Source organism: Bubalus kerabau, chromosome 1 (genome assembly GCF_029407905.1).
Source record: "Bubalus kerabau isolate K-KA32 ecotype Philippines breed swamp buffalo chromosome 1, PCC_UOA_SB_1v2, whole genome shotgun sequence".
Taxonomy (NCBI): domain Eukaryota; kingdom Metazoa; phylum Chordata; class Mammalia; order Artiodactyla; family Bovidae; genus Bubalus; species Bubalus kerabau.
In genome coordinates, this window is record NC_073624.1 from 217,461,211 (window position 1) to 217,483,944 (window position 22,734).

Genomic DNA, 22,734 nt, shown 5'->3' on the forward strand with positions numbered 1-22,734 from the left:
TGTTTCTATGTGTATATATACACATACAGACACTTTTTTCCATCAATAATTAAAATTGATGACAAGGATTCATCACCTGTTAAGTCCTCAGAAAGATTTTTCTTCATCAGAAAAGGCAATAATCCAGAATGATATTCTCATCAATACAGATCAGCCAGAGGATCAGAACAGGCTGAAGACTGATGTGGATAAAAGAAAAATCATGCTTAATATAACTGCATGCTTTGTGTGTTAGTCACTCAGTCGTGTCTGACTCTTTGCGACCCCATGGACTGAAGTTCACCAGGCTCCTCTGACCATGGAATTGTCTAGGCAAAAATAGTGGAGTGGGTTGCAATTCCCTTCTCCAGGGATCGAACCCAGGTCTCCCTCATTGCAGGCAGATTCTTCACCATCTGAGCCACCAGGGAAGCCCCAATAAACTGCATATGGCTAACCAAATGCAACAACAGCTGATGCAATACCAACAAAATCCTAAGGATCCCTTGTCCTCTTCTTACGACCTTCTCCTAAAGTGCCTTCTTGGTGGTGGAGTGAGTGGTGGTCGGGGGTGGGCAGAAAGCTGGTGATCATGTCTGACCATATACGAGCATAACCACAAGACCCTCTGATTTCCTTTTTTGCAAGTTCTGATCATGTCCCCTTCTGCCAGAAATTTTTCAGCAGCACCCAATGCCTGGAACTGCAACCTACAGAAAGGAGTCAATCACCAGAGACTAGAGGAATTCATTCATTAACATAAGGCTGGACATGGCGTGGTCAGGGAACAGAGGAGAATGGACAGCCTGTAGAGCCATGTCTGCCCCCTTGATAATGGTATGTGGGGTGTGCATTTCTCTTAGTATTTGCAGCAATTCCTTCCAGAGAAAATCCACCATGCAGACTCAAAGACAACATTTTCTTTCTTTGAAATCAGGCAACCTCAGCCAGTGGGCAAAGCAGGTATCCCATGGCACAGGTGTGCCAGGGGCATCCCACATTATCAAAGGCATTTTCAAAGAGATCCAGGGTAGAAGGGAGTCCAGATGCCCCTTCTCTGAGAAAAACAGCCCTTGGCGGCAGCTGGGTGAAGGAGCTTGGGGCGCTTGGCTTGTACGAGACAAAACATGAGAGAACCATGGTGCAATGTATGAGTGAGGGAGGCTGGAATCAAGAGGGAGTGACAAAGAGAGAAGAGAGTAACAGATAAGAAAAGAAGATGCAAAAATACTTCAGGAAAACAGGTTTAAACAGGCTGGGGAGGGGGAAATGTAGGGTTTGGGAAGGAGGGGCACAAAATGGAGAGCTTGTAAGATAACAAAGTTTAAAACTCTCTTTCACAGGAATGCACGCTAAAAAATTCTTCCACCAAAATGCTGTCAGACTCAAAGATAAGAGGAAGGGGAGCCCCGAGCATTTACTTTGAAGAGTCTTTTAAAGAAATGTCTTTGGTGTCATCCAGTGAGAGGAAAGTAGAGAAGGAAATTGCAACCCACTCCAGTGTTCTTGCCTGGAGAATCCCAGGGACAGGGGAGCCTGGTAGGCTGCCGTCTATGGGGTCGCACAGAGTTGGACATGACTGAGGCGACTTAGCAGCAGCAGCAGTGATAGGAAGGAGGAGTTGGAGGGACCAAGATCTCTGATGGAGTGTTGGGGGTGTGGGGGTGGGGCAGGGAGAGGAGTATCATTCGCCAAGCCTCCCAGAGGGGAGATTAGAGAAAAATCCCGTGACCTCCGGTCCTAAGCAGAGCCAGTCCAGTAAAAGGTGTGGCCATCAGGCCAGGGAAACGGAAGGACCTTCAGGGAGGGGAGGGGAACATACCTGCTCTGTGGCCACCTTCCAGATATCACCTCCATGCCTATGGAGGATGAATCCCTGGGGCCATTTCACCCCCCAGCCCTTGGAACAGTCATCCTATCCCACGGCTCAGTTCACAAACATGTCCACCTTCTCCAGAGGCCTCCCAACCATCCAGCGGCTTCGCACCAAACCGCCCAGAAATGGGCTCATCTATCTATCTGCCAACATCTGCTGGATCATAGAAAATGCAAGAGAGTTCCAGAAAAACATGTACTTCTGTTTCAGTGACTACGCCAAAGACTTTGACTGTGTGGAAAACAACAAAGTGTGGGAAATTCTTAAAGAGATGGGAATACTAGACTACCTTTCCTGCCTCCTGAGAAATTTGTATGCAGGTCAAGAAGCAACAGTTAGAACCAGACATGGAACGATGGCCTGGTTCCAAATTGGGAAAGAAGTACTTCAAGGTTGTATATTGTCACCCTGCTTATTTAACTTATATACAAAGGACATCATGAGAAATGCCAGGCTGGATGAAGCACAAGCTGGAATCAAGACTGCCAGGAGAAATATCAATAACCTCAGATATACAGATGATAACCAGCCTTGTGGCAGAAAGTGATGAGGAAGTAAAGAGCCTCCTGATGAAAGTGAAAGAGGAGAGTGAAAAACCTGGCTTAAAACTCAATATTCAAAAAACTAAGATCATGGCATCAGGTCCCATCACTTCATGGCAAATATATGGGGAAACAATGAAAACAGTGACAGACTTTATATTTTGGGGCTCCAAAATCACTGCTGGTAACTGCAGCCATGAAATTAAAAGATACTTGCTCCTTGGAAGAAAAGCTATGACCAACCTAGACAGCATATTAAAAAGCAGAGACATTACTTTGCTGACAAAGGTCTGTCTAGTCAAAGCTGTGGTTTTTCCCGTAGTCATGTATGGATGAGAGAGTGGGACCATAAAGAAAGCTGAGTGCTGAAGAATTGACGCTTTTGAACTCTGAAGTTGGAGAAGACTCTTGAGAGTCCCTTGGACTGCAAGGAGATCAAACCAGTCAATCCTAAAGGAAATCAGTGGAAGGAATTCATTGGAAGGACTGAGGCTGAAGCCGAAGCGCCAATACTTTAGCCACCTGATGCGAAGAACTGACTCATTGGAAAAGATCCTGTCGCTGGAAAAGACTGAAGGCAGTAGGAAAAGGGGATGACCGAGGATGAGATGGTTGGATGGCATCACTGACTCAATGGACATGAGTTTGAGCAAGTTCTAGGAGTTGGTGAAGGACAGGGAAGCCTGGCATGCTGCAGTCCATGGGGTCGCAAAGTTGGACATGACTGAGCAACTGAATTGAACTGATCTGTTTGATTATTGACCATCGATTCTCTCATTAGAACACAAGTTCCACAAGAACAGAAATCTGTTTGTTTAAGCTCTCAAACCCCTATGCTTAACACATGGTAAACACACACTTTGTAGAACCAGGAAAAGAAATTTCTCAACAGTCACTGTACACCTTACCAGGGGCTACAGAGGGGACCATCATGCTAATCCTGTTCTGATGTCGGTTATGCACCAAGCATCCATCTGCAAGCCATCCTGACAATTTGCCAAAGGAAAACACGCTGGGCATATCTCACAATAAAGAGTCTGAAGCTCAGGGAAGCCAAGAAACATGACCTTGGGAGTAACTGGATGGCAAAGCAACAATCAAATTCAGAAACCCAAGGTCCTTTTCTACCAAGTTTGGGGGACGACAGAGTCTACGCCAGGCCAGCTGGCTCACTTTGCCCTGAGAGATCACAGCTGGAGCCCCTCATCCCAGTCCTGCACCTTCAGGGTGGGAAGGGGCAGAAATAAGCAGTGTAATTTGTTCAGACCCAGCCTACCACTGACTCACCTCTGCACTGGCCCAACACTGATAATATCTCTGCCTCCAGATTCCCAGCCCCGCCCTGGATTCAGGGATCAAATCTGGAATCACAGCAAGTGTCAGAGGAGAAGCTTGTGGGGACTCGAGAAGCACTTAGTACTTATTGGCTCGGGAGGAAAAGACGGTGCCCTGGGCTTCTGTGAAGACACTGGGCCTCAGCTCTATGGCTCCAGGCCTGACCTCTCCTGAGGGCGCAACTGCTCTTCTGACACCTACACAGGTCTGAAGAGTCCACACTTCATGCCCAAAAACAACATTCTTGATTCTGCAAGACATGTTCACCTGGTCTTCTCCATCTCAGCCAACATGAGCACCACCCACTTGGCCCTTTAGGAAGTTATCTCGATTCCTCCGGCCACACCATCCATCAAGTCTCACTGGTCCTCCTCTTAACTGTACCCTGCATGTGGCCTCTTCTCTCCATCCTCATGGTCTCTCTGGACACCTGCAGCAGGAGTGGACCACCTCTCCTCCCTTCGGGTCCTGTAGTCTTCCTTTCAGGCAGCATCCAGAGTCATCATTCAGAAATATGAATTCCATTAAAGCTTGAATCCTGTTTGAAATCTGCTCCCATGTCTCAGAAAGCCTCCCCCATGGCCTGTAAGATCCTGTATGATGTGGATCCTGCCCACTTCTCTGCCCTCATCCCTGGCCGCCTCACCCTCAGGGCCAGCCACGATGGGTCACCTTCATTCTGACCCTTTGCCAGGAAGTTGGTTCTAGCCTCAGAGTCTTCACTATGCCTGGAATGGTCCTCCCCAGGTCATCGCTTCCTGGCTCCTCCTGGTTACTTATATGCTATGTGTCTCCAAAGAACCCTTCTCAAACTCACTTTGTAAAGAAGTAACCTCCATCATATCCTGACTTTTCTTGGCAGCATTTAGCAGTCTTTGCTATTTCCTTGTTTATCTCTCTCAATAAAATGCAGGCCCACAAGAGCAGTGATCTTTCCTGTTGTGTATCCCAGAGCCTAGAAAAGTGCCTAGAGCATGGCAGAAGTTTGGCATAACCTTAACAAAGGGCTAAAAGTTCCTCTGCATCCCCAGGGACTGCACAGTGCCTGGCACAACACCAGGCCAGAAGAAGAGGTATCCAGAAACATGAAGACATGTTCGGTTGAGGATAGTGAGTTTCTTTTCCACACTGATTAATAAGTGACTGGTTATGGAGCATTTCTAAAGCCATTCAGCTTATTCAAACTCTGGCATTATTTTCCTCTGATATGAAAAATAGATTTTGATTACAAAAATGGGACTGTGCAGGAAAGGCCAACTCCATCCCAAATCTTCTAAGAGCCACACGTGTAATGGGTTAAAAAAAAATTAAAGAGAGCGGTTTTCTACTTATACCTAGTGAAAAAGCAAGATATCTGGCCCCTTTTCCCCATTTGATCTAAAAATAAAGGCCCTGGCTTTGAGTCCCTGGGTGACAGTCTGATCTAAGTTCCGATGGTGTCTGAGAAAATGTTCAGCCATGTGTTCAACCCTTAGCAGGGCATAATGTCACCAATTAGTTAACTCACACATCTAAGTCCTCACACACGGTGAATTATAGGCTCCCAGCGCTGAAGAACTGCAGGGGTCCTCCCGTCCCTCCTCCGCTTTGTTGGGGTATCTTGAAGCCCCAAGAACTATTTCTGTCTTTAAGGGAGGGATACTTTCCCATGACACCTATTTTTCCAACCACTCTCATAGCCTGAAATTCCTCTAAGTAACAGCCTAAGTCCTGCAGAACACTAATCAATGTTCTGCCCTGCTCTTTGCCCAGCAGAGATGAACTAAAGTTCATGCCCAGGTTGGGCAGCAAGAGAGGGAGGGAGCAGAGCTGCTCCAAGCCCCAGGGGAGCGCTTGCTAGCAGTGACATGTGTGTCAGGGCCCTGACTTTATTGAGAAGGACGGATTCAGAGCACTGACTCTCTTTCTAATGCTTAGGGCTTTTGTGAGGATTCAGCCCAAGTGAAGTCACCCCCTTCTTGGACCAGGCACTCCTTGAGGCCATGCCTTGCTCTCTCCGGGCCCCTCATTTATGTGGACTCTGCCCTCTCCAGATGCTAGACAACACAGCTTGACAGGAATCATCTCCTTTCCTCTGTAGAATAAGCCCACAAAGGGACCATCAGCATCACAATTTTACAGCGAAGAAACAGACTCCAAAAGGTTACATCACCCACCAAAGGTCACACCATCAACAAGTGGCTGAGCTGGGGCCACTGGAATCCTGCAGCAGTGAGAACCCCAACTTTACTCCCCCCCTCACCCCCATACAGCTGGCCCAGAAAACCAGGCACGCGGGACACTCCAGCACTTATCGAGCTGAGTTTAACATACGTTGCAAAGCAAGCAAGAAAGATGCATGTGTAAGATGATGCTGTTCATTTATATCACTTTTTGTAACAATAATGTTTGTAAGTCTCTGTCCAGCCTAAATATTTGACTCTCTAAAGCACCAGGCTCCTTTCCTGAATTATCGCATCTTATTCCTCAGTGACTCTGGGTTACACATTGTGATCCTCATTTTGTAGGAAAGAACATCAAACTCAAAGAAATCTCCAGCTTCCTAAGCCCAAAGCCAGTGGGTTTTATTTCCCAAAGACCCTGCTTGTAAGCTTCTTGGGGATTCCGGTCATTGCTCCAGGGACTGTTGGATTCCCTGGCACTATGCCTTTGGCCACCCCATGACCACCTCCGCTATGACACCGAGACCCCTCCTTCCTCCAGCGCTTGGCTGGAAGAAAACCAGGAGAGCCAGTGGCTCCAGAACATCTGGGGCAGAGCCGAGAGGAGACCTCATTTCCCCTCCTTAGCGTCCGTCCTTCCCACACTCTGACGACCACAGTCTCAAAATAGATAACCCAGAGTTCAGGCAACCAGGATGATGGGAAAAACACAAAAAGCCCATCAACGAGCCATGTACTATCCTCATTTTCAAAACAGAAAACCAAAGTAATGTGTGATCCAGTAGATGGCTTGCTTAGGTTTGACTTGGAACAGAATGCAACCTTGTCAAACGTGAGGTCTTGGCCTGGGCGATGAGGGAGGTCATGGGGATAAAGTTGACCTCAGACTCATAAGTGCAAGCATCTTCAATCTTAGAGCACCACCCTCAAAAACAACCTTGTGTGTGTGATTAGTAGCTTCGGTAGTGTCCAACTCTTTGTGACCCTATAGACTGTAGCCCATCATGCTCCTCTGTCCATGGGGATTCTCCAGGCAAGAATACTGGAGTGGGATGCCATGCCTTCCTCCAGGGGATCATCCTGACCCAGGGGTTGAATCTGTGTCTCTTGTTTCTCCTACATTGGCAGGCAGGGTCTTTTCTACTAGCAGCACATGGGAAGCCCCACAAACAACCCTAACTTGGAGCAAAAACACACAGGGGAAACACAGGTGCTCCCAGCAAAAAGGGAAAGGCTCAATAGAGAAATGAGATTTGGCTGGGCACTGAGAAGCAAAGATGTTTCCAGCAGGACTAAAGCATCCTGAGGAGAAGCAGCAGCATGCATGAACATGGAAAGAGAGGAAAATGAAGATACAGAGAGGACTGTTCCAATCTGCATGCATGTGGGGCTGGTCCAGGCCCGAACGAGAACAGAAGAACCGTAAGCCCTGTGCTAGGCAGTTTAGACTTTATTCAATAGTCAGTGCATGCCCCATTGTCAGTTTCTAGGAAGGAGAGTGATACCAAAGGAGGTGCTTTAGGGTCCTTCACATCATCAGTCATGGGGGATCAAGATAAACCAGAAAAACCCACTGACAGGGGGCTGTGGGGACCATGGTTCTGCTAAAAACATGGGGCTCTCTCAAAAGCCAGCCTTAGAAATGAAACTTCTGAGCTGGATGGAGAGATTGAGAGAAACAGTCACAGGGCAAGATGGAGAGGAGCCCCAAAGCTAGCTTTCCAACTCCCGAAGCTTCTAACTCACCATCAGCTTTGCATCTCTCTTTTGCTGGATTTGAATAAAGCATTAAACAGAGCTTGGAAGTGTGGTCCCCACGGAGGTTAGAAACTTAGGAGCATTAGCTGACAAACAGGCTCGCTGCTGTGTAAACTCCCAGGGCAAATGCAAAGTGTGAGCTAATCTTGCCATCATCACAAGTTCTCTGAGCTGAGGATAATGTATGATAATCTAAATCTGGCCAGGCAGATGCCTGCCTGGGAAATCTGATAAGGATTTGCTTGCTGATTCCCTTCCATCCTCTGGGAGACTGCTGGACATGGCAGATCAGACCTGGTCATGGAGCTGACACGTCCCCAGCGCTCCAGCCCCTCAGGCATTCATCTGCCAAATCTCCATTACTGGCTAAAAGGGGCCTGAGGACAACAATCTGAAAATAATTCTGCAGTGGGGGGTTCACTGGAAGAAACCCACAGCTTGATCAGCACACGGTCAAAGAGTTCAGAGTCCGCCTCTCTACACAGACCATATGTAAAGCTCAACTATGCCCCTTCTTTGCTTAATGTCTTCCAGAAGATTCCATCAACTCTGAAACAAAATTTAAAATGCTCAGTCAGGGACCTCCCTGGTGGTCCAGTGGTTAAGGCTCCAAGCTTCCACCACAAGGGGCACAGGTTCAATCCCAAGTCAAGGAACTAAGATTCCACATGCCACATGGTAGCACCCCTCCCCCCCAAAAATGAAAAAATCATATGCTCTGTTGGGCACACCTCTCAGCTCCCCACCCCCTAAAACTCCACACCTCTTGATAAGTAAGCAGCCTACAGCTCCCCTTATGGAACACACAGCCCCCCACACCGTGGTTCTGATGGTTCCCTCCATTTGCACTGCCCTGCTCTGCTCCTGGCTAGATTTCATTTGCTCTTCAAAACACAACTCCGATGCCTCCTTCTTTGGGAAGTTACCTCAACAACAGCTCTTCAGCTCCCAGTTACTCTGCTGATACTTGTCAGTGTTTACTATATGTACAGGCAGTGCTATTACAATCCCTGCTTTACAACAGGAAGACCAGAGAGGTTAACTTGCTGGAAGTCACGGAGACAGATCCTGAACTCGCGCCACACTCCAGCCTGGATTTTGGAGCCCTCATCTGAATGACCAACCTGTTTACACTTAACGACTGCACCAGCATTTCTGTCTTGGTCTCTTTCCCACCAGATGGCCAAGTCCCTGAGGGCAGAGATAGCCCAATTCCTCTCGCTGGCCAGTGCAGGGATACTGGCCTGCACTGCAGGGCTCAGTCAAGAGTCTCAGAGCCGATGGTCCCACAGGAGCATCAGGCTAACACCTCCACTCCAGATGCCCTCCTCCCTAGAAACACACTCCCTGGACTCTGGCCAACCACCTTCTAGGCCTGTGTCATCAATTTTCAGAGAGACTTGATGAAGTGTGAACAGTTTAGTAGAGAGACACTCCATTTCAGAGCAACTCTCAGTGTATTCGTTAGGGACAAGGTACCAGCACTTCGTACGAAGGACATAAGAAGGCACCGGACTGACCAGGAAAGAACAGGTGACTCTCTGTGTAAATACATAACATTTCATTATGTGTAAATATACCCGTTTTCAGTGGAGAAGGAAATGGCAACCCCCTGAAGTATTCTTGCCTGGGAAATCTCAGGGACAGAGGAGCCTGGCAGGATAAAGTCCATGGGGTCGAAGAGTTCAACACTATTGAGCACACAGGCTCACATATCCCTTTCAAACACCCCTTAAGCTCACGAATCCTCACACAGTGCTCACCATGTGGCAGAGACATGCATAAAAAGAGGAGTCGGACCCCATACCTGCCCACAGCATACCTGGCAAGACAGTGACCTACCTGGAGATGAAAATGAAAGACTGGCCAATGCTGGGAAGTTGAGTAAAGGTCAGGAAAAGCGACATGGAAACATCCTGACCTGAAAACCATTATTCACACTGTTAGTATCTGGGTCCATGTTCTAAAGCCAACTGGGCAACCAAAATATGGATTCCTAGATCTAATTTCCTGAAATCAGAACCTGAGTGGGAGGGCCCACAATTCCACACTTTCAAGTTCTCCAGGTGACACCCATGCAGACTGTCTGGCATGGGTCTAAGGATGGGGTCCTGGAGCCACTGTTCAGGGATATAGGGGCCCTGAGAACACAGGGGGGGCTGCAGGAAGTCTGAAAAGCCTCAGACTCTAACCTAGATGCAAGGCAGGGATAGAGATGCAGAGGTAGAGACATGTGGATGCAACAGGGGAAGGAGAGGGTGGGATGAACTGAGAGAGCAGCATTGACATATATATACTGCTGCTGCTGCTGCTAAGTCGCTTCAGTCGTGTCCGACTCCATGAGACCCCATAGACAGCAGCCCACCATTTAAAACACAGAGCTAATGGGAAGCTGCTGTAGAGCACAGGGAGCTCAGCTCGATATTCTGTGATGACCGGGAGGGCTAGGATGGGAGGGTGGGAAGAAGGACCAAGAGGGAGGAGACATATGTACACATATAGCTAATTCAGTTGTTGTACAGCAGAAACTAACATAACACTGGAAAGCAATTACCCTCCAATTAAAAAAATAAAAAAGACTGGCATTTATACCCAGCCTTCAGTTCTTGCTGGCTGTGTAGACAGGGGTAAACCACTCTGCCTCTCAGAACCCCGGTCCTCCCCAGCAGGCTGGAAGGCACAAAGGTTCAGAGTCAGAAACCCCAGCTTCACTATTTCACTGCAGGGTGACTTGGGGCAGGTCACTCATGCCTGCTCTGGGCTAGAGCTTTCCTTACTTATAACATGGAGTGATGACTATTATCCCCTCAGAGAAGATGATCCACATAGTGCACTTTGCACAGCAGCTGACACCTGGCCTTCAGGAACTGCTTCCCTGCCATTATCATCATCATCCCCACCACGGCGTGGCCTTGTGGCTTTAGCATTAGCCCCGTGACCACCAACGAAGTAGGGTTCCCAGGGCAGGAACAAACTTTATCAGAATCTTAAAACAGAGCATTGTCTTCTTTGATTACCATGCAAGAGAGACATTCTCTAGCAAGCATTTGCAGACGCGTTTTCTCCCGAGGGTCCACAGGTGTGCTGAAGAAGCCAGAAGAATCAGCTTCTGAGAGCATGCAACACACACCCAGAGTCAAAGGAGGCTGCTGAAGCAGGCACCAGCCTGGCATTAGAGTTTAGACATGGACCCCAGCACCCAGCCAGGCACAGCCCTTCTCCTTCCCAGCCCCACACGAGTTACTCCTGACCCAGACATCTGTCCCTCTCCTTGCCCCAGGATGTCCATCATCTCCTGGTATCTGCCACCCACACTCCTGTCATCTGGGGAGACGGTAAAGAACTCCCCAGGCTGGAGCTGCATGAGGTTTCCAATAAAATCAACACCCATGTGCACATGCACACACCCGTGAAATCAAACGAGAGGTCACTTGCCCTTCACAGTCCAGGGCAGCGAACATTAAGGCAGCCACTCATCGCCCAGCCTGGAACAGGAGCAGGAAGGCCAACAGCACTACGACAGAGGCTTCTCCAGGAGAATGGGGAGGTACGTGGCTGGCGCCAGCCTCTTCCCAAGCTCCTCGGCTGCCCCTCCGGCCTCCCTTCTGTCTCACCCTCAGCGCTCCTCTCAGTTTCCAGAGGATTCCAAGAGCTGCCCTGCTTGGAGACCTTGGGCTTGCTGCTTCCTCTCAGAGCCCTGTCAGGAGCGTCTCATGCCTGCACCCACCCATGCCCCGGGGCCTCATCTTCTATGGTTCCATCTCAGAGAGGCCACCCCTGACGACACTGTCCCTTTAACTCTCTCTCAACAGAATCTGCATGATCCCTCCAGAGAACTCCTGGTGATTCTGTCTTGTGTTTATCTTCCCGACCACAGCTCTAGCACCCAGCAGAGAGGACAGCGCAGAGTGGATGAATGAAAGGACCAACAGGGACTCCCCTGGTGGCCCAGGGGTTAAGATGCTGTGCTTTTTCCACCGCAGGGGCCGCAGGTTCAATCCCTGGCCAGGGAACTAAGATCCTTCATGCCGTGCAATGTGGCCAAAAATGTAATAGAAATATTTTGTTTAAAAAAAGGAAGGATCAACAAAGGGAGGGGGTGGGGCAAAATGAACGCAGCAGGAGGACAAAACGAAAAGGCTCAACTGGAAAGGGAGGGAAGGGAAGAACTAGGATGAAACAGACAAACTGCTTTTCTCAGGTCCTCCCTGACCAGAGGTATTCCTATTTCTTGTTCTTTGCCTTGGAAGCACTACACAGATTCCACTCCATCTACTTCAAATTGACTTGCTCCGGCACTAAGGCCACCCTCTCTGAAGCCCCCTACCACCAGACGCCAACCCTGGCTGCCCCCCGCACCCCTGGCCCAGCTATTTCTTCCACAAGGAAGAAACCTGTGGGTTGTAACTCTGGGAAGGATCCTGAAATTTCCTGAGCAGCTGGTGCAGGCTTCAGCGCTGAAGGAATCCTAGCAATTATTTTAATTTGTTGAGTTTCTCTTTTGAATTCAGGAAACAGAAGCAGACAAATTAGCTACACTTGTATGACTCCAATACCTGACAGTTTTGTAGCAATCGCCTTTTCAACCCAGGGCCCTCTGAGGCTCCTAAGTCTTCATAAAATAAAGGAATAAGTAAAATCTTCAGAGAGGAAAGAGATGGATACAGTGGGGACTGATGTGTGATTGGGTGATGGAGACCGAGGTGCCAGGATACCCAGAGGAGGCCATCTTACTGCGGAGACAGAAAAGATGTGTGAGCCGGGCTGGCATCCAAGGAGGCCCCTGCAGGACCACAGAGCCATACCGCGGGGGCGGTGGCGGGGGGTGAAACTGCAAGTGGTGCCTGCGCTAGATAAGGCCTTTCAAGGTACAGCCCGGTAATTGAAAACAAAATGAATGTGGGATTGCTACAAGACAGGCAGTAACAAAATACAGTGCTCCATCCCGATAAGTCATGAGAAATGAAGTCGTCTTCAGGGCCTGAAGTGGGGATGGCAGCATGCGGAAGCCGATTTCCCTTGAGACCAAATTTATCTGCACTAGAGAACAAAGGTGATTACTCGTCTCCATCAAGTGTCCATGCTCGCAGCCACGACGCCTCCCCATGTCAGGACGTGCATGCGCAGCAGCTGAATGGGTGAGTCACCTCTCCCCGCCACCTGTAACAACACAGCTCTGGCTCCATACCCCCTTCAGCTGCTTTCCTCTCACTTACCTTTCACAACCAACCTTCTCAAAGGAGTCTGTGGAGCAGTAACACTGATGACCATACAGAGACCGGTAAGCCAGGCCAAAGGCTTCCATTGCCCACACCCCCGCCCCACCTCCCTAGGCCGCTCCTGGTGGAAACAGCTACATAATAGCTATGGCTCTTGCTCCAATTATCTGCTTGGATTACCTCTGTTGCCACCAACATTGTCCTGAAAGGACTCAATTTCACTCCATGAAAACACCTTAAAGCCCTGGACCAAACTGGACAAGCTAGCATCAGTAACTTTCCTCTACCCCGCAAGACAACAGCCAGAAGGCATGGGCGTTGGGAGGGTGTGACCGTTACTGTAAACTAAACGAAGGCTCGTTAGCTAGGTCAGGCTTAACCAAGGACACAACTGATACACGAGGGGCCACTGAGATCCCATCTGTGAGCCAAGTGTTCCCCACATTCCTCTCGTTATCTCAGAATCCTAGAGTGTCCAGCTCGAGGAGGGATGAGGCAGTGAGTGGGGCCCTCATCTGCATCTGGTCTAGTCCTTCTGTTTCCAGTGCCCTGGACTCCAGCTGGCCTTCCTTCTGTATCATTCCACTCTTGTTGTACACAACACTGTTCTTCCCCGGGGACCGATGACCTCTAGGCCCCTAACTCCACACATGTGCATCCTTACCTGGCTTGGCTCTCAGCTCCCATAGGTCCCCTGACCACACCTTCTTTCCTGAGTGTGACTCCCTGTGGTTTCCATGATGCTCTGCCTCTGTCCATCCCAGTCAACTTCCCTCCTTTCTGGTACCTCCTCAGTCTCCTGTGAGCACTCCTCCTGCTTTTTATCCCTTCTTATGTCGCCATTCCCTGGGACTCTCTCCTGATTCTCTCTTTCACCAGTCTGCTTTCTGTATAACATGACTCAAGTTCATCCCATCCCACACCTGGCCCCAACTTGCTCCTGGTTCCAGCCATACCGGAACACCATTTTCTAACCATACTCTGCTCCCAAGACTTGAGGACCTTTCTTACATTGTAATCTTCTGCCTGAAATGCTGTTTCCACCCTATCTACCATCCTTCAGGTCAGGGGTGACAGCCCAGAAAAGAATGACCAACTGCGTCCCTCCCTCAGGGCCTCTGTGGTCTTCTTCCCCCATCCTCCATGAGATCCAGGTCACGGCAGGGCAGGGCTGCGGTCTGATCCTGCCCTGTCTACTCAGGACTTACTTCAACCTCTGGCAGGGACTACAGCCCTATATGTATTTCTGAGCAAACCAAGCAGGACTCCTTGTGGGGTCCACCTGCTGCACAGCCAGGAGAAGCAAGCTTGCCCAGGACAAGAAGGGAGCTTTGAAAGGGCTTCCTGTCTGTGTTCCCACTTTTCAACTAAAGGATAGGATATTCTAGGATGTTTTTGAAACCTCTTATCTCTTAGTTCCTGTTTTATCTTCCCACTTAGAAGCTGCAGAGGGCCAGGACCTGGCAGATGCAGAAGAAAGACTCCAATCCTCCCTAGATATATCACCTTGAGCAACTTATTTAACCCCTCTGAGCACTTCCATTTCTGTAAATGGGAAACATTCAGCATCCCACAAATGGGTTGGAAAAAGAAGTTACCATGTGCCTTATAAAGGGCATAGTAAGCCCTCAGTTAATGTGGCATGCCTTTACCTCCATCCCTCTGTTCTGTAATCCTGAATAAGCAACGCACAGCACCCCATATCCACCTGTGTCCAAAAAAGGTGTGCTCTGTGATGGAAACTCTGTGACAGTGAACTCCATGACACAGCATGTACTTGGGGGCGAGACTGAGAAGTTCAAGGTACTTGGATTTTGGACATACAAGCCTTTGTTCAAAATAAGCTAGGTTTCATCTCGTGGTTCAAAACCTTTGCATGAATCATAAATTTCCTTTTCAAGGACTGCAGAAGCTGACCTGTAGTATCAGTAGGTCAGTCACACCCTTTCAGTCTCCACACAGTATCAATAGCCTCTAAGCTGGAATGGGCTTGGATCTGCTGTTCCATGATGTAAAATTGGCTTGTGACGAGCCACTCACACCACTGACTGTGTCTCACTGCTTTCAGACAAGGTCTTATAGGCAATGAGGGGTGGAGGAATTTGAGGGGATCAGTCCCTAAAATCCATAAGTCTTAAAGCTCAGACACTTGGCTCCTAAAATTCCTAGTGTCTGTCAGGCAATAAACTCATCTGTCTTTATGGAAGGCAAAGAAGAAATGAGTGATTAAAAAGAGAGTCATATTAAAAAATAAGCGATGCATCCTGAATGGAGGGACTCAGTAGGAAATGATATTGTAGGAGGGCAAGGCATATATGAAAGCTCATAATAGAGTATAAACAGAGCACCCCAGACCTGAACACCAGGGCAGCAGAGTCCAGTGAGATCTGCTATTCGCCCACTAAGAGCAGCCACAGCCAGCTAAGAATAAAGAGAAGCCTAGAGTTAGCCTTTGGCCACCTGATGCAAAGAACTGACCCACTGGAAAAGACCCTGGTTCTGGGAAAGATTGAAGGCAGAAGGAGAAGGGGACAACAGAGGATGAGATGGTTGGATGGCATCACCGAGTCAATGGACATGAGTTTGAGCAAGCTCTGGGAGTTGGTGATGGACAGGGAAGCCTGGTGTACTGCACTTCATGGGGTCACAAAGAGTCGGTCACGACTGAGCGGCTGAACTGAGAGTTAGCCTGAGTTAGAGGATTTCTCCCACTCCCAAGGCTGCATCCCCTGGGGGTACCTGTCTGTGTTGGGCTATTCAGTCCCTAGCATGGGTACAGCCAAATAAGTGGCCTGGGATAGCCACCTCTCAGGACACTGAAGAGTTTAAGCAAGGAAGAAATACAATCTGATTTATACTTTTAAAATATGCCTCAGTATCCATCAACAGAAGGATGGCCAAATAAATTGTGTACATAACAGATTACTGCCCAGAAGCTAAAGTGAATGAGCTAGAACAATATGGATCAACATGGATAAACCTAAAAGAAATTGTTAGATGAGAAAGCACAGTATGATACTGTAACATGAGGTTTAGAACATGCAAAAACAATGGTATGCATGCTTACTTGTGGACACATATGTAGTAAAAACATACGCTTACAGTGCAGAACATACAATGAGAAATTAAGGTTTGTAGTTACCTCTTGGGAAAAAAGAGGGAAGTAAAAGCTGGGAAGGGCATCCTGGAGTCTTTAGTAACAAATCAATGATTTTTTTCTTTAAATAAATGATCTGAAGCTGACACAGCTGTGTTAAAGCTGGTAGGCAGACAGAGACATACATTTTTAAAGTTGTAGTTGTATAGAAGAACGTGTCACTCTGACAGCTATGGGGCAAAGGGACTGGAAGGGGTAAGACAGGAAGCAGATAAACCAACCGGGAGGTAAGAGTCATAGTCCAGACGAGATGGTGGGAGTGAAGGGGGTTAGTGGAGAAAAAGTGAAGAGTCACAGCATACATCTTAGAGGTGACAGAACAGGCTTTGGGTATTGATGGGATGTTTAGGGTAGGTGGAGGTTGATGGATGGAGAGGAGGCATTATGATGTATGATTTCTTGGTAAGAGTAAGTGGGTGGTGGTAGAAAGCAGTGGAGGAAAAACATCTGGTCAACCCAGGGACAGATTCAGAGCCAGCCACCCCCAACACCATTTCCTAGCAAATGAAGTGAGACACAGACATCTCCCCAGACCCATAATGGGCTGTCACCATAGAATATCATGAGAATTCTTTTATAAACCATGCCTGGTGCCTGCCTTTGATGAAATAACCCAATTAAGAAAGGGATGGGAAGGACAGAACTGAAGCCCTCAGTGGTAAAGCAGCCAGTACTTAAATCTGTCTTCAAACCTTTGGGTACGGCCAGCAGAGAAAAATGGGAGGTCTGGATGGTGTCCATGAATACTTGATAGCTCAATATAGCTTTGGGGGTGCCAAGGACTATGAAATATGGACAGCGCTTGGCTGCCCCTGAGAAGTTACATTAGCGGTAATAACATGGTAGGCTATAGGTAGGGTGCTGACAATTTATTTTTCCTTTAAGGATATGTTAGAAAAGGCACATTTAATAGTGCGGAAATGAGAATGGGTGAGAGATGATGTTGTAATTGCATAGATAACCCATCAGGCTCCTCCAGCTCTGAGATAGCCCTGGGTTGGCTCTCCTTTCCCATAGACACTTGTGAGGCTCCCTGCCAAGTTTCTTCCCTCCACTGCCCCCTCCAAATGCACAACCCACTCTGTTAGGCCAAGTGGGAAAGGGTTTAATTGCTCATTTCATTCACAAGCTGCCTGAGGTCTTGGTTTGCATGTATCCAGTATACCAACGTGCCTGTTTCAGACTGAATATTCCTAGAAGCAGGGCTAGAGCTGGAACCAGCCACTCTGCACAGTATCACCCACAGATGGAAAAAGAGCTGGCAACTTCTCTTCCCACATGTTTTAGAATCAATAACCCTTCTCTCATCACCAAAGGGAGAGAAGCGGCATGGAAGACTTAGTCATTCACATTCATTAATAAGGCATTAAGTATTTATTATACCGGGCACTGTGCCTTGCTCTCAGGGGGCTCTCAGTGCAGGGGATGGACAGACAAGTGAGGAGGCAATAAAGAACTGTGTGAGAAGGACAAAAGCACAGGGAGACACAGGGTGTCTAGGGGAGCCCACGTCACAGCTGAGAAGGCTGTCCAAGCGAAGCTGAGACATGCAGGACTAGAGAGCATTACAGACGAAGGAAGTGGAACAGTCTTTCAGGCAGAGGGAACAGCATGTGCAAGGGGCCAGAAGTAAGAGCACACGTGGCCTGTTGGTAGAAAGGCAGCGATCCCGTCTTGTCAGAGCGGACAGCGGTGGGTGGCAGGTGCAGCAATGGGGGTGGTGGGTGAGCAAGGGCGCTGGTCTTTGCTCTCCCCACACTCGGCCCCGGCTGCCTCGCCCTGGGCAGAGAGAGACATGTGGCCACCCACCCTCCAGGATTTCACAGAGCAGAGCCAAGTCCCCCTCCCCAGCCCCTCCTGGCTTCAGTCTTTCCTCTCACAGCCTTCCCATCCCCTAGACCCCAGCTCCCTATACCGGCCCCCACGTGATTTTCCCCTAGGAAGGCAGTTCTCACCACGCTGTCACAGAATCTCTGCTGACCACTATCCACCCAGACCAGAGGGAAACCAGGCTCAGCAGAAAGCTTCCATCCAACCCCTCCACAAATACCACCTCTTGAGCCAGCAGCTACATTCCCATTCGGCTCAGAGCCTTCTGTGAAGGATGCTGACGCTGTATACAGCAGCACAAGGGGCCCCGGTCCTGTCTGGTCAGGGTCGACAGGTTTAACCATAATGAAAACAAAATGCTAAGAGCAGACTCCCCCAACACGATCCAGACTCCCTCTACGTCCAACACGTGAATTAGGAAGACAGAAGAGCCTGGGAGCAGTCCGTGATTAAATGCACCATGCAGCAAAGGGGTCATCCATCACTTCTTTTGTTTTCTTCTCACTCTAACAATGTAAAATGACCCTCTTAAAAAACTGAAGTGAGTAAGCTGATCTGGCCTCGCCTTCTAATCCCCCTTCACTGAAAGCACACCCGCTGCCTGTGCACAGATTTCCAATCCCCATCCTCTGAGTTTTGAACATACATCTTTCTGACTATAATAATTGTCTGCCTACTCAGTGGTGTGACTTCTAGGGAAGGTGCTCTCACAGGTACCACCCTGCCAACCTGCCTTGATGTAGGCAATTAGCAATTCACCTGAATTTCACAGATATTTTAAAAGGCAACTGTGCAGAGCTCTGGTTTTGTCTAACATCAATTTTTTTAAAAAAGATAACAAAGCATATGGGTGGCTGTGAAATTAGCTAAGATCTAGCCCCAATATCACTATTACCCCCACAAGGCAGGAGGCCGAGAAGATGTGGGAGCTGGGGCAATGAATGAAGGAAGGGCCCAGGCATGGCGGCAGCCCTATTTGGCCACAGGCTACAGCATGTCAGCCTTCAGACTAGACAGCTGCCAGTGGGCATGGCATGACATGAGGGTGGCCCACTTTTCCAGATATGTGAATTTTACCTGGGTCACCACCCAAATTGTCCACTCCAAGGAAGGTAGCTCAGCCCAGCCAGGTTCACCACCCCCTATAGTTGTAAATAAGAAGAGAGTGCCACTTACAAATTGGCACTTGCTATCTATGTCTACAAGGATTAAATCACCAGCTGTTGCAGCTGCTGACCTTCAACACCCCCTGAAAGGAGCTCAGGGTGGAGATTAGAAATAAGACACTCTGTGTTCTCGAAAAAACTGGCAGAACAGATCTTCAGATAGTTAGATAGATATTTTCAGGAGACGATTTTATGAGCCCAATTCTTGCATCTCTTCATATCTGGGAAAGAACTAAAATCATTCATGGTGATGTCTGCTCCTTATGATTAGCAATAACCTTCACAAGACCAGTACAAACCTTCTACGAAAAATATGTGCTTGATTGCATGTATGCCCCCTTCCCCAAAATTACATATAGACTGACCTTCCTCTCTGCCTCTTTGCAGCAGTTCCTCAGACCTGAGATGCTGTCTCCTGGGCTACAGTCCTCATTTTGCCTCAAATAAAACTTAGCTCACAGCTCTCACACTGTGTATTTTTTTTCAGTTGACAAGAGTTATGAGCATATGCTGGTTGGAAGCAGCAGAGGTAACATCCCTCCAGAGAAGACTGGTATAGGCTGCTCCAAGCTGGGGGTGCAGATGTCAGCACTCTGGGTGGCAGTGAATATGCACGATCATGTATACCCTCTGTGATATTGTGATTTATAGTAAGAAATGTGGTCTTCAACCCCATTCCTGGCACAGAGCTCCTAAACCCTACAAATTTCCCAAGGTGTCTATTGTTACACTAATGAGATGACTTTTGGAAAACACTCTAGCCATCCAACCTAGACAGCATATTATGACCAGCCTAGACAGCATATTAAAAAGCAGAGACATTACTTTGCCAACAAAGGTCCATCTAGTCAAGGCTATGGTTTTTCCAGTGGTCATGTATGGATGTGAGAGTTGGACTATAAAGAAAGCTGAGCGCCGAAGAATTGATGCTTTTGAACTGTGGTGTTGGAGAAGATTCTTGAGAGTCCCTTGGACTGCAAGGAGATTCAACCAGTCCATCCTAAAAGAAATCAGTCCTGAATATTCATTGGGAGGACTGATGCTGAAGCTGAAACTCTAATACTTTAGCCACCTGATGTGAAGAACTGACTCATTTGAAAAGACCCTGATGCTGGGAAAGATTGAAGGCTGGAGGAGAAGGGGACAGCAGAGGATGATATGGTTGGATGGCGTCGTGGACTCAATGGACATGAGTTTGAGTAAACTCCGGGAGTTGGTGATGAACAGGGAGGCCTGGCGTGCTGCAGTCCATGGGGTCACAAAGAGTTGGACACAACTGAGTAACTGAACTGGCCATCCAGGGAATTAACTACAAGATTTCAGTCCCTGTCTCCCCTCCCCTCACCCACCTCCCACCTACTGCCCAGGCCTCCCAAGAGGGGAGAGGATGGGGGCTATTGAGTTTAATCACCCACTGTCAACATCAATGATTTAATCATTCACGCCTAGGTAAGAAGCCCCTATAAAAACCCAAAAGGACAGGGATTTGGAGCATCCTCAGGTTGGTGAATAGGGCTTCCTCGGTGGCACTATTGGTAAAGAACCTGCCTGCCAATGCAAGAGATGTAAGAGACATGGTTTTGATCCCTGGGTTGGGAAGATCCCTCAGAGGAGGGCATGGTAACCCACACCTGGTGGGCTGCAGTCCATGGGGTCACAAAGAGTTGGACATGACTGAAGTGACTTAGCACACAAACAGGTTGGTGAACACAGGGAGATGTGGGGCAAGTGGGGCTCTTGGAGAAAGCATGGAAGCTCCAGCCCCTCCCCCAAAACTTGCCCCATGCATCTGTTCTATCTGGCTATTCCTGAGTTATAGCCTTTTATAATAAACTGGTAATTCAGTAAGCACAGTGCTTCTTTGAGTTCTGTGAGTTGCTCTGGCAAAGTAATTGAACCCAAATTGTGGGCCATTGGAACCTCAAATCTATAGCTGGTTGATTAGAAGCACAGGTGACAACACAGTCCTGAGACTGGCATCTGAAGTGGGGGTTGGAAGTTAAGATGACTAAGATGCCCCAACCTGGGAAAATGGGAAAGTTTCCTGAAGCAAGAGACTCACTCTGTCAGGCTATCCAAGCATCCCTGAGTCAACCAAATTAACAAAGTTGACATTACTGTGTGTCTAGCAATATACTAAGTGCTGTGAAGGAGACCAAGAAATAGGAGTCTCAGAAACTCTTTCTTACCCATTATCTCAACAATCACCACCTCAGTCCCTCCCACCCCTTCCCCATACTGAGTCTATCTCCCTGTAGGCATTCCCTCCCAGCCCAACCTAAGGCTGGACCACTGAAACAATCTCCTGACTGCAGACCCCAAACTCCAGCCCTCCCTAACCAAGCCGTCCTCCACAGGGCAGCCAGTGGGCACTTTTCAAAATGCAAATCTGCCATCCAACCTCTCACTCCCACCTGAAAACCTTAGAGTGGGCTCTCCCTGCTGCCAGTGTTAATGGCAACTCTCCTTAAGGTACCCGCATGGCCCTGTGTTGTCCAGACCCAGTCAGTTCCTCTTCCTCATCTCCTGCCCATCCCCTTGCTCTCTGCATTCTGGCCTTATTTCAAACTCTTTTGAAACAGGAGGGGAGAGGGCAGGGCACAACCTTTACAAGAATGACATGGCCATAGGACATGACAAAAACTGATTAGAAGCAACTCAGTCCAAGATCGGTAGTTCCCTGGCAGTCCAGTGGCTAAGACTTCACCTTCCAATGCTGGGGGCACAGGTTTGATCCTTGGTCAGGGAACTAAGATCCCACATGCCTCTTGGCCAAAAACCAAAACATAAAACAGAGACAATATTGTAACAAATTCAATAAAGGCTTTAAAAAATAATAATAACTAGGTTCAAGGTAGCAGAAGATTTGGCTTCCAGCAGACTTTGAGCCTCACTATGCACTCATTGTAATATGCTAGCATGTTAAATCAGAGAAGGCGATGGCACCCCACTCCAGTACTCTTGCCTGGAAAATCCCATGGATGGAGGAGCCTGGCGGGCTGCAGTCCATGGGGTCGCGAAGAGTCAGACACGACTGAGCGACTTCACTTTGACTTTTCACTTTCATGCATTGGAGAAGGAAATGGCAACCCACTCCAGTGTTCTTGCCTGGAGAATCCCAGGGACAGGGGAGCCTGGTGGGCTGCCGTCTATGGGGTCACACAGAGTCGGACACAACTGAAGCAACAGCATGTTAAATGATACACCCACCAGTGCTGAGACAGTTCTGAGGCTAACCATAAAAGGCCAAAAAGTGGGCAGTGGCCCAATTGTTGGAAATAGCCACCCCTTCCCCAAAATAATTGGAATAATTCTCCCATTCATTAGCCTATGAATATCCAGTCCATAAAAACTAACCATGCCTATTTCAAAGCTCTCACTCACCTTCTGAGATGGTCCACACTCTGTCCATGGAGTATGTTTCTCTCAAAATAAATCCACTTCTTATTATCACTTCATCTCTGAATTCTTTATCAACAAAGCAAGAACCTAAAATTCACTGAAAACACTCTTACTTACCCCACTACTGTCATGAGATGACAGTTAAACATTCTGTTCCCTCTGGCTGCAATGTTTTTCCTCTCTGCTTTACTTAATCAGCTCTTTCAAGTCGCAGCTCCAATGCAACATCCACAGGGAAACCTTCCCAGATTATTTCTAACTGCGTCAAATCTTCCTTTCATAATCTCCTGGAGTTCCATGTACCTAAC

General features: G+C 48.2%; 1 protein-coding gene across 1 annotated transcript in view; it reads right to left on the reverse strand.

Annotated features, from left to right (window-relative positions):
• Positions 1–22,734, reverse strand: part of SPOCK1 (SPARC (osteonectin), cwcv and kazal like domains proteoglycan 1) — a 579,344-nt gene that overhangs the window by 225,901 nt on the left and 330,709 nt on the right. The gene's annotated exons all lie outside the window — the stretch shown is intronic.